This window comes from Heteronotia binoei, chromosome 1 (genome assembly GCF_032191835.1).
Source record: "Heteronotia binoei isolate CCM8104 ecotype False Entrance Well chromosome 1, APGP_CSIRO_Hbin_v1, whole genome shotgun sequence".
In the NCBI taxonomy this organism is placed as follows: Eukaryota; Metazoa; Chordata; class Lepidosauria; order Squamata; family Gekkonidae; genus Heteronotia; species Heteronotia binoei.
Window position 1 is genome coordinate 266,956,749 of NC_083223.1, and position 10,433 is coordinate 266,967,181.

Here is a 10,433-nt window from a genome sequence, read left to right on the forward strand (position 1 = left end):
AGGATATAATGGAGAACTGATCTGTGGTTATCAGGGGCTCTTCGGACCAGGCAACCCTATCCCTACTCTGCTCTCCAGTTGTCTTTTATGGCAGGGCAGGTAAGAGCACCAGACTATTAAGGTTAGAATCTCCCACCTTACCATTGAAGCTCTCTGATTAACCATGGGCCAGTCACACTATCAGACTGATCATAGAATCATAGAGTTGGACGGGATCCCCAGGGTCATCTAGTCCAACCCCCTGCACAATGGAAGTCCAACAGGATTGTTGTGTGGGTAAAATGGAGGAGAGAGGAGAGGGATGGAAGATGCTCTAGATTTCCCATTGGGGAGAAAGATAGGGTTTAAATGAAATAAAGAAATAATCGTCGATGGAATCTGTCTTAAAATCATAGAATCATAGCGTTGGAAGGGGCCTCCAGGGTCACCTAGTCCAACCCCCTGAACAACGCAGGAAATTCACAAATCTCTCCCCCCCACACACACACCCAGTGACCCCTGTTCCACACCTAGAAAATGGCAAAAAAAAAAACCCTTCCAGGATCCCTGGCCAAGTGGAGAAAAAAAATGCTGCCTGCCTTTTTCTCCTTCTCTTCTGTAAAGATCACCTTGAAGGCTGGGAACAAAACCAGACATGCTGAAAATTCTGGGTTTGGAACAATATTCCCTCTAAGCCATGGAGTCTTGTGAGCAGAAATTCTACTTCGTGAGCTACTGGCATTTAAAGCTGGGAGCTACTGCATAAATTTGTTTGCTCCGGGGCCGTTTTCCCTGAGCTAAGACCAATAGGTGTGAGCCAGAGCCTAAAAAAACTATAAGCTAGCTCACACTAACTCAGCGAAGAAAGAAGAAGAAAAAGATGACGACGACGATGATATTTGATTTATATCCCACCCTATACTCTGAATCTCAGAGTCTCAGAGCGGCTCACAATCTCCTTCATCTTCCTCCCCCACAACAGACACCCTGTGAGGTAGATGAAGATATTGGATTTATATCCCGCCCTCCACTCCGAGGAGTCTGAGCGACTCACAATCTCCTTTACCTTCCTCCCCCACAACAGACACCCTGTGAGGTAGATGAAGATATTGGATTTATATCCCGCCCTCCACTCCGAAGAGTCTCAGAGCGGCTCACAATCTCCTTTACCTTCTTCCCCCACAACAGACACCCTGTGAGGTAGATGAAGATATTGGATTTATATCCCGCCCTCCACTCCGAAGAGTCTCAGAGCAGCTCACAATCTCCTTTACCTTCCTCCCCCACAAGAGACACCCTGTGAGGTAGATGAAGATATTGGATTTATATCCCACCCTCCACTCTGAAGAGTCTCAGAGTGGCTCACAAGCTCCTTTACCTTCTTCCCCCACAACAGACACCCTGTGAGGTAGATGAAGATATTGGATTTATATCCCGCCCTCCACTCTGAAGAGTCTCAGAGCGGCTCACAATCTCCTTCATCTTCCTCCCCCACAACAGACACCCTGTGAGGTAGGTGGGGCTCTCCCAGAAGCTGCCTTTTCAAGGACAACTTGAAATGAAGGAGAATAGCTCAAAGCCCCATAATAATTGCCAACATTATTCCTATGAGATCTCAGCCTTTAATCCCGAAGTTATTCTGTAGTCCTTTTTATGTTTTGATTTCAGAAAGAACATCAAAGAGGGAGCTAATAAAGCCTCCATTATGCCAGCATTCATATGGCTTACAGGCGCCCACTGGGTGAAACTGCGCCGTCACCTGCAGCTTGGCAATCGCACCTACAAAGCACTCATAATTTTCTCGGTTCTGTTCCTGTTTTGCAAACTGCAACCCAAGATGATGGGAAGTTAACAGGTTCTGCAGTGCTAGCAAGCATGCTATCTGGAGGAGGAGGGCGGCAGAATAAAATCCTAGATTTGGAAAGAGTCAAAGGCACCAAACACAGGACATCTGTACACTTACTGGGAGGGTTCAAAAACACCCAGCTCTATCTATTGATGGGCGACCGGACTGGAGACGCTCCTGAAAACCTGGACCGGGCGATGCAAGCCATGGCAGGGTGGATCAAGTCGAGTGGGCTGAAGTTGAATCCAGCAAAGACAGAGGTCCTTTGCGTGGGCCGCGGCGGGCCAGGGGAGGAGATCTCCCTACCGGCTTTTGATGGTGCGTCGCTGATACCAGTGTGCAGCGTCAAGAGCCTGAGAGTGCTTCTGGAGCCTTCCTTGACAATGGAGGCACAGATAGCAGCCACTGCTAAAGCTGCCTTTTTCCATCTTAGGAGGGCGAAGCAGCTGGCCCCTTTCCTGGAACGTGACGACCTAGCAACAGTGATCCATGCAACGGTCACCTCGAGGCTGGACTACTGTAATGCCCTCTATATGGGGCTGCCCCTGTACTGAACTCGGAAACTGCAGCTAGTGCAGAATGCAGCGGCCAGGCTGTTAGTAGGACTACCTCGGTGGGAGCACGTGCAGCCTAGGTTGCGGGAGCTGCACTGGCTGCCAATTGTGTTCCGAGTTCGTTACAAGGTGCTGGTTATTACCTTTAAAGCCCTATATGGCCGAGGACCTGTCTACCTTAGGGACCGCCTCTCCCCATATATTCCCCAGAGAGCACTGAGATCTAGCTCCCAAAATCTTTTAAAAATCCCTGGACCAAGGGAGGCCAAACTGAAAACAACTCGAGAGCAGGCCTTCTCAGTAACGGCTCTCCATTGGTGGAATCAACTACCAGCCGAGGTTCGAGCCCTGCGGGACTATAATCAGTTCCGCAGAGCATGTAAAACTATTATTTTCCAAATGGCCTACAAGACTGAATTCTGAAATGTTATGCAGCCATCTGATATACATCGTTTTGTATTATAGCACCTTACCTGCTGTGGTTTTAATTAATCTATTTTTAATGTGTTTTATTGTATTTTTATTCTATGATATTTGCTGTATGTTATGGCACTTTACATGTTTGTGAGCCGCCCTGAGCCTGCCTTGGTGGGGAGGGCGGGATATAAATAAAATTATTATTATTATTATTATTATTATTATTATTATTATTAACCTCAGTGGTACCACCAATAGAATTGGCTCATTGCTATCAAACATCCAAATGACATGGTGGGAACTGTGTCAAGTTGCAGCCAACTTTTGGTAGCCTTATAGCAACCCTGGACTTCCTTGGTGGTCTCCCATCCAAGCACTAACCAGGGGCCCATACGACTTAGCTTCCACATTCTGAGACTGGGCTAGCCTGGGCTCCTCAGCCTTCACCCCTCCCCCACAAATCTCCAGGAATTTCCCAACCCAGAGCTGGCAACCCTACCCACAAGACATATAGGCAGCTGAAACTGCTTTGCATATTGTAGCGGGAACTGCTTTTCATATTAGGCCACACACCCCTGATGTAGCCAATCCTCCTGGAGCTTACAGTAGGCCCTGTGCTAAGAGCCCTCTAAGCTCTTGGAGGATTGGTGACATCAGGGGTGTGTGGCCCTGGAATGGAATTCTAGCAGGAGTTCCTTTGCATATTAGGCCACGCCCCCCTGATGTAGCCAATCCTCCTGGAGCTTACAGTAGGCCCTGTACGAAGAGCCCTCTAAGCTCTTGGAGGATTAGCTACGGGGTGGAATTCTAGAAGAAGCTCCTTTGCATATTAGGCCCTGATGTAGCCAATCCTCCTGGAGCTTACAGTAGGCCCTGTACTAAGAGCCCTGTAAGCTCTTGGAGGATTAGCTACGGGGTGGAATTCTAGAAAAAGCTCCTTTGCATATTAGGCCACACCCCCTGATGTAGCCAGTCCTCCTGGAGCTTACAGTAGGCCCTGTACGAAGAGCCCTCTAAACTCTTGGAGGATTAGCTACGGGGTGGAATTCTAGAAGAAGCTCCTTTGCATATTAGGCCACACCCCCTGATGTAGCCAATCCTCCTGGAACTTACAGTAGGCCCTGTACTAAGAGCCCTGTAAGCTCCTGGAGGATTGGCTACAACAGGGGTGCGTGGCCTAATATGCAAAGGAGTTCCTGCTACAAAAAAAGCCCTGGGCTCTATGAAAGGGTGAAACACAGCCAGTTTTGCCGCTGTTGGGGGGAGGGGGGAAAGGACTATCCATCCAAAAACTTATGCTAAGAGATCATGGGATCTGCTTGGACCAAAGCCACATAGGGCAGGTTTGTCATATGGAGTGGAAAAAACTTGACGGCAGGCAACCTAACTAATCGCTTAAGTAAGCTTTGTTTCCGGTCCCTTGCTCCGAATTCGGAATTTGAGAAGAATTTCATGTCACGTGGCTTGGCAGCGTCGCCTGACTTTAAGGATAGACGCAGGAGTACACCACGGTTCATTTGGGAAAAGACTATTCAAAGAGATTCGAGTTATAAAAGGAATAAATATGTAGGTGGTGAAAAAGGTTCTCTCTTCCTCTCTCCCTTGTTGTCTGCCTGGTCTAAAATTCCGCCCTGGCCTCTTTCGCTATATTAAGAGGCCCGGCAGTTACACAGGCTTGCCCGATCTTGTGAGATATCTGGAAGCTAAGCAGGGTTGCCCTGGGTTAGCCGATAGCGTTGCCAGGCCCAATTCAAGAAATATCTGTGGGCTTTGGGGGTGGAGCCAGCAGACAATGGGGTGGAGTCAGGAGCAAGGTTGCGACAAGCATAATTGAACTCCAAAGGGAGTTCTGGCCAGCACATGTAAAGGGACCGCACGCCTTTTCAATGCCTTCCCTCCATTTGGAATAACGAAGGATAGGGGCACCTTCTTTTGGGGCTCATAGAACTGGACCCCCTAGTCCAATCTTTTTGAAACTTTGGGGGGAATTTTGAGGAGAGACACCAGATGCTATACTGCAAATTTGTGGTTCTACCTCAAAAATAGCCCCTCCCAGAGCCCCAGGTACCAGCAGATCAATTCTCCATTATTCCCTATGGGAATTGGTCTCCCTAGGGAATAATGGAGTGCCCAGCAGACATTCCCCCCCACTTTCTAATGACCCTGAAGCAGGGGGAGGCCCTCCAAACCAGGGGATCTCCTGCTCCCACCTAGGGATTGGCAACCCTAGGTTGGCAGCCTCCAGGTGGGACCTGGAGATCTCCCATTTTTACAACTGTTCTCCAGCTGACAGAGATCAGCTCCCCTGGAGAAAACAGCTGCTTGGAAGGGTGGACTCTATGACATTGTAGCATGCTGAGGCCCTAGCATAAGAACGTAAGAGAAGCCATGTTGGATCAGGCCAATGGCCCATCCAGTCCAACACTCTGTGTCACGCAGTGGCCAAAAAAAACCTCAAGTGCCATCAGGAGGTTCACAAGTGGGGCTAGAAGCCCTTCCACTTTGCTCCCCCCCGCCAAAGCACCAATAATACAGAGCATCACTGCCCCAGACATTTCCAATAATATGCTGTGGCTAATAGCCACTGATGGACCTCTGCTCCATATTTTTACCCAATCCCCTCTTGAAGCTGACTATGCTTGTAGCCACCACCACCTCCTGTGGCAGTGACTTCCACATGTTAATCACCCTCTGGGCGAAGAAGTACTTCCTTTAATCCGTTCTAACCCGACTGCTCGGCAATTTCGTTGAATGCCCACGAGTTCTTGTACTGTGAGAAAGGGAGAAAAGTACCTTTTCTCTGCTTTCTCCATCCCATGCATAATCTTGTCAACCTCTATCATGTCACCCCGCAGTCGACGTTTCTCCAAGCTAAAGAGCCCCAAGCGCTTTCACCTTTCTTCACAGGGAAAGTGTCCCAACCCTTTAATCATTCTAGTTGCCCTTTTCTGGACTTTTCCCAATGCTATAATATCCTTTCTGAAGTGCGGTGACCAGAATTGTACACATTATTCCAAATGAAACCTCACCATCAATTTATACTGGGGCATTATGATACTGCCCAGGTGGGGGCAAGGGATCCCCCGGTTTGGAGGCCCTCCCCCCGCTTCAGGGTCATCAGAAAATGGGGGGAGGGACGGTGGTTCATTGGTAGAGCATCTGCTTGGTAAGCAGAAGGTCTCAGGTTCAATCCTTGACATCTCCAACTAAAAAGGGTTGAGGCAAATAGGTGTGAAAAACCTCAGCTTGAGACCCTGGAGAGTCGCTGTGAGTCTGAGTAGACAATACTGACTTTGATGGATCAAGGGTCTGATTCAGTATAAGGCAGCTTCATATGTTCATAGGTCTGCTGAGCACTCCATTATTCCCTAGGGAGACTGATTCCCATAGGATACAATGGAGAATTGACCCATGGGTATCTGGGCCTCTATGGGGGCTGATGTTTTTTTGATAGAGGCACCAAATTTGCAACATATCATCCAGTGCCCCTCCTCAAAACACCCTCCAAGTTTCAAAAATATTGGACCAGGGGATCCAATTCTATTATTCCAAATGGAGGGAAGGCATTTAAAAGGTGTGTGGTCCCTTGAAATGTGATGGCCAGAACTCCCTTTGGAGTTCGATTATGCTCGTCACAACCTTGCTCCTGGCTCCACCCCCAATGTCTCCAGGCTCCACCCCCAAAGTCTCCAGATATTTCTTGAATTGGACCTGGCAACCCTATGAGGCCCCTCCCCTCTCCAAACCCCGCACTCTCCCACATCCACCCCCAAAATCTCCAGGTATTTTCCAACACAGACTTGGCAACCCTACAGGGATGGGAGACCACCAAAGAATTGTAGGGTGGCTACACAGAGGCAGGCATTGGCCAAGGCACCTCTGAACACCCCTTGCCTTGAAAACCCTATGTGGGGTCAACAGTAGTTGCCTGCAATTGTGACAGCACTTTCTACCACAGTTGTACAGCATAAACTTATGGTAATGGGGCTGTGCATAACAGCTAGCGATACACTAAACTAACTAAACTAAATAACGCTTTAAAACTACCTGCCAAATACAGGGCAACGAGGCAGCATAGAAGTAGTTCAGTTTTTTTTAAAAAAATAAATTGATTCCCTCATTAGCAAATAAAACAGATACTCATTGAAGTGGGAATACTATACCTATGACTTAATGCTTTGGTCATTCATTCCTCTTCTCTGCCAAAAGGCCTTTCTGAAATGTCAGAACGTTTCTGAGTTTGACCAGAACAACTGCGCAACTACAGGAATGGGTAGACGTTCTCTCATAATTATTTAAAGAATCCGTGTCATCTCTCTTTTCAGGGCTGTTTCAGGACTCTCTTAAAGGGACTGGGTGACAGATCTGGCTCAACAGTGAAAGATTTTTGGCAATTGGAATCTCATTTCCTACTCTTGATTTAAAAAAAAAAATATATTAGTTTTGTTGCTAAAGTCAGGCCCAAGGTCTTTGTTCTGTCTTGCAAGTTGGCAGAAACCTCCTTTTAAGATAACAGTGGGGAAAAGCCAACAGCATCTCCTCATCTATGTATGGAGAGCCAGTTTGGTGTAGTGGTTAAGTGTGTGGACTCTTATCTGGGAGAACCGGGTTTGATTCCCCACTCCTCCACTTGCACCTACTGGAATGGCCTTGGGTCAGCCATAGCTCTGGCAGAAGTTGTCCTTGAAAGGGCAGCTGCTGGGAGAGCCCTCTCCAGCCCCACCCACCTCACAGGGTGTTTGTTGTGGGGGAGGAAGGTAAAGGAGATTGTGAGCCGCTCTGAGACTCTTCGGAGTGGAGGGCAGGATATAAATCCAATATCTTCTTCTTCATCTTCATCTGTTCTCAAGCCGTTGCAGGTGTGCCGAGGCATTTATATATATATATATTTTTTTTAAATTTTTTATCCCGCCCTCCCCGCCAGGCGGGCTCAGGGCGGCTAACAGACATGGGGTCCCATGATTCACATTAAACAATAAACAATAAACAACAATGTTTATTGTTTGTTTATTGTTTATTATATTTCTTCTCTCATGCTGCTCATACCGACCGTAATCCCCAGCCTGCTGACTTGGAGGAAAGGTGCACTGAAACCAGCAAAGCTTACTTCCCAACACACGCTTTTGAGGCTTGAACTGACAGCGGTGTTCCAGATGTGGGGAAATGATACATATGGACCAAACCAAAAAATGGGCATGTCCACATGAGAGCTTTTCTATGCGCTGTTTTGTGCACAAAGCTAAAACCCTGCCTATATCCAAACTCTGAATTAGCACCACAAATGTAATGTTAATTGTGGAGTTTTATTGTTTTAATTGTAACTTAAATTGTTGTTTTTAATAATTGTTAAGACGCCCTGAGTCCGCTTGTGGAGAGGGCAGGATAGAAATTTGAATAAAATAAATAAATAAAATAAACAAATATACATTAATCCTTCCTAAGAAAGCCAACTTGGTGTAGTGGTTAAGAGTGGCGGACTCTAATTAGAGAATTGGGTTTGATTTTTTCCCCCCACTCTTCCACATGGGTCAGTCACTGTTCTCTCAGAACTCTCTCAGCCCCACCTACCTCACAGGGTGCCTGTTGTGGGGAAAGCCAACAGGAGTGTAGTGGTTTTGAGTGGCAGGGCTCTAATCTGGAGAACCAGGTTTGATTCCCCACTTCTCCGCGTGCACCTGCTGGGTGACCTTGGGTCAGTAATAGTTCTCTCAGACCTGCTCTCTCAAGAGTAGTTCAGCCAGAGCTCTCTCAGCCCCACCTACCTCACAGGGTGTCTGTCCTGGGGAGAGGAAGTGAAGGAGATTGTAAGTCGCTCTGAGACTCCAAGTGAAGGGTAGGGTATCCAACTCTTCTTCTTCCTCTTCCTCCTCCTCCGGAGAGGGGGAAATGGTAGCTGCTCCTAGTATCACCAGCAACAGAGTCCTGTTAGATCAGACAAATCATCTAAGATGGATGTCCCCAACACGGTGCCCATGAGCACATTGGCAGCCACCAGTGATTTTCCTGGTATTCACCAAGTGATTTTAGAGAGAAGAAGATATTGGATTTATATCCCGCCCTCCACTCCGAAGAGTCTCAGAGCGGCTCACAATCTCCTTTACCTTCCCCTCCCCCACAACAGACACCCTGTGAGGTAGATGAAGATATTGGATTTATATACCGCCCTCCACTCCGAAGAGTCTCGGAGCGCCTCACAATCTCCTTTACCTTCCCCCCCCACACACACACACACAACAGACACCCTGTGAGGTAGATGAAGATATTGGATTTATATCCCGCCCTCCACTCCAAAGAGTCTCAGAGCGGCTCACAATCTCCTTTACCTTCCCCCCCCACACACACACACAACAGACACCCTGTGAGGTAGATGAAGATATTGGATTTATATACCGCCCTCCACTCCGAAGAGTCTCGGAGCGCCTCACAATCTCCTTTACCTTCCCCCCCACACACACACACACAACAGACACCCTGTGAGGTAGATGAAGATATTGGATTTATATCCCGCCCTCCACTCCAAAGAGTCTCAGAGCGGCTCACAATCTCCTTTACCTTCCCCCCCACACACACACACACAACAGACACCCTGTGAGGTAGATGAAGATATTGGATTTATATACCGCCCTCCACTCCGAAGAGTCTCGGAGCGCCTCACAATCTCCTTTACCTTCCCCCCCCCACACACACACACACAACAGACACCCTGTGAGGTAGATGAAGATATTGGATTTATATCCCGCCCTCCACTCCAAAGAGTCTCAGAGCGGCTCACAATCTCCTTTACCTTCCCCCCCCCACACACACACACAACAGACACCCTGTGAGGTAGATGAAGATATTGGATTTATATCCCGCCCTCCACTCCGAAGAGTCTCAGAGCGCCTCACAATCTCCTTTACCTTCCCCCCCCCACACACACACAACAGACACCCTGTGAGGTAGATGAAGATATTGGATTTATATCCCGCCCTCCACTCCAAAGAGTCTCAGAGCGGCTCACAATCTCCTTTACCTTCCTCCCCCACAACAAACACCCTGTGAGGTGGGTGGGGCTGGAGAGGGCTCTCACAGCAGCTGCCCTTTCAAGGACAACCTCTGCCAGAGCTATGGCTGACCCAAGGCCATGCTAGCAGGTGCAAGTCGAGGAGTGGGGAATCAACCCGGTTCTCCCAGATAAAAGTCTGCTCACTTAACCACTACACCAAACTGGCTTTTCCAGGGGACAGGGCTGGGGCCACTGAAGATTTGATTGGCTATGCAGGTTTTTTTAAATGTTGCTTTGAAGTGCAAGGTTTGCTGAGTGACTGAAGGCAAGCTGGAGCAGCCATTTTATCACTGGTTCCGCCTCATGTGGCAGCTGTATTGTGGCAGCCATTTTGTGGCTGCACCTATGACACTGTGTCAGAATTCCCAAGGCCCCTACAAGCTCAAAAAGTTTGGGGACCCCTGATCAAAGGCACCACCCCATCTCCTGCAACGGCCATCCAGGCTCCCCAAGAAAGGGCACAGAAATGATAATGGCGTGTTTTTGCGGCCCAGCCCAGAAGGACAACTGGCAGACATACAGTCTTTTCACACAGATGTTCTGTTATCATGCTGAAGGAGAGTGGGAAAATGTGCTGGGTAATTTGTGAAGG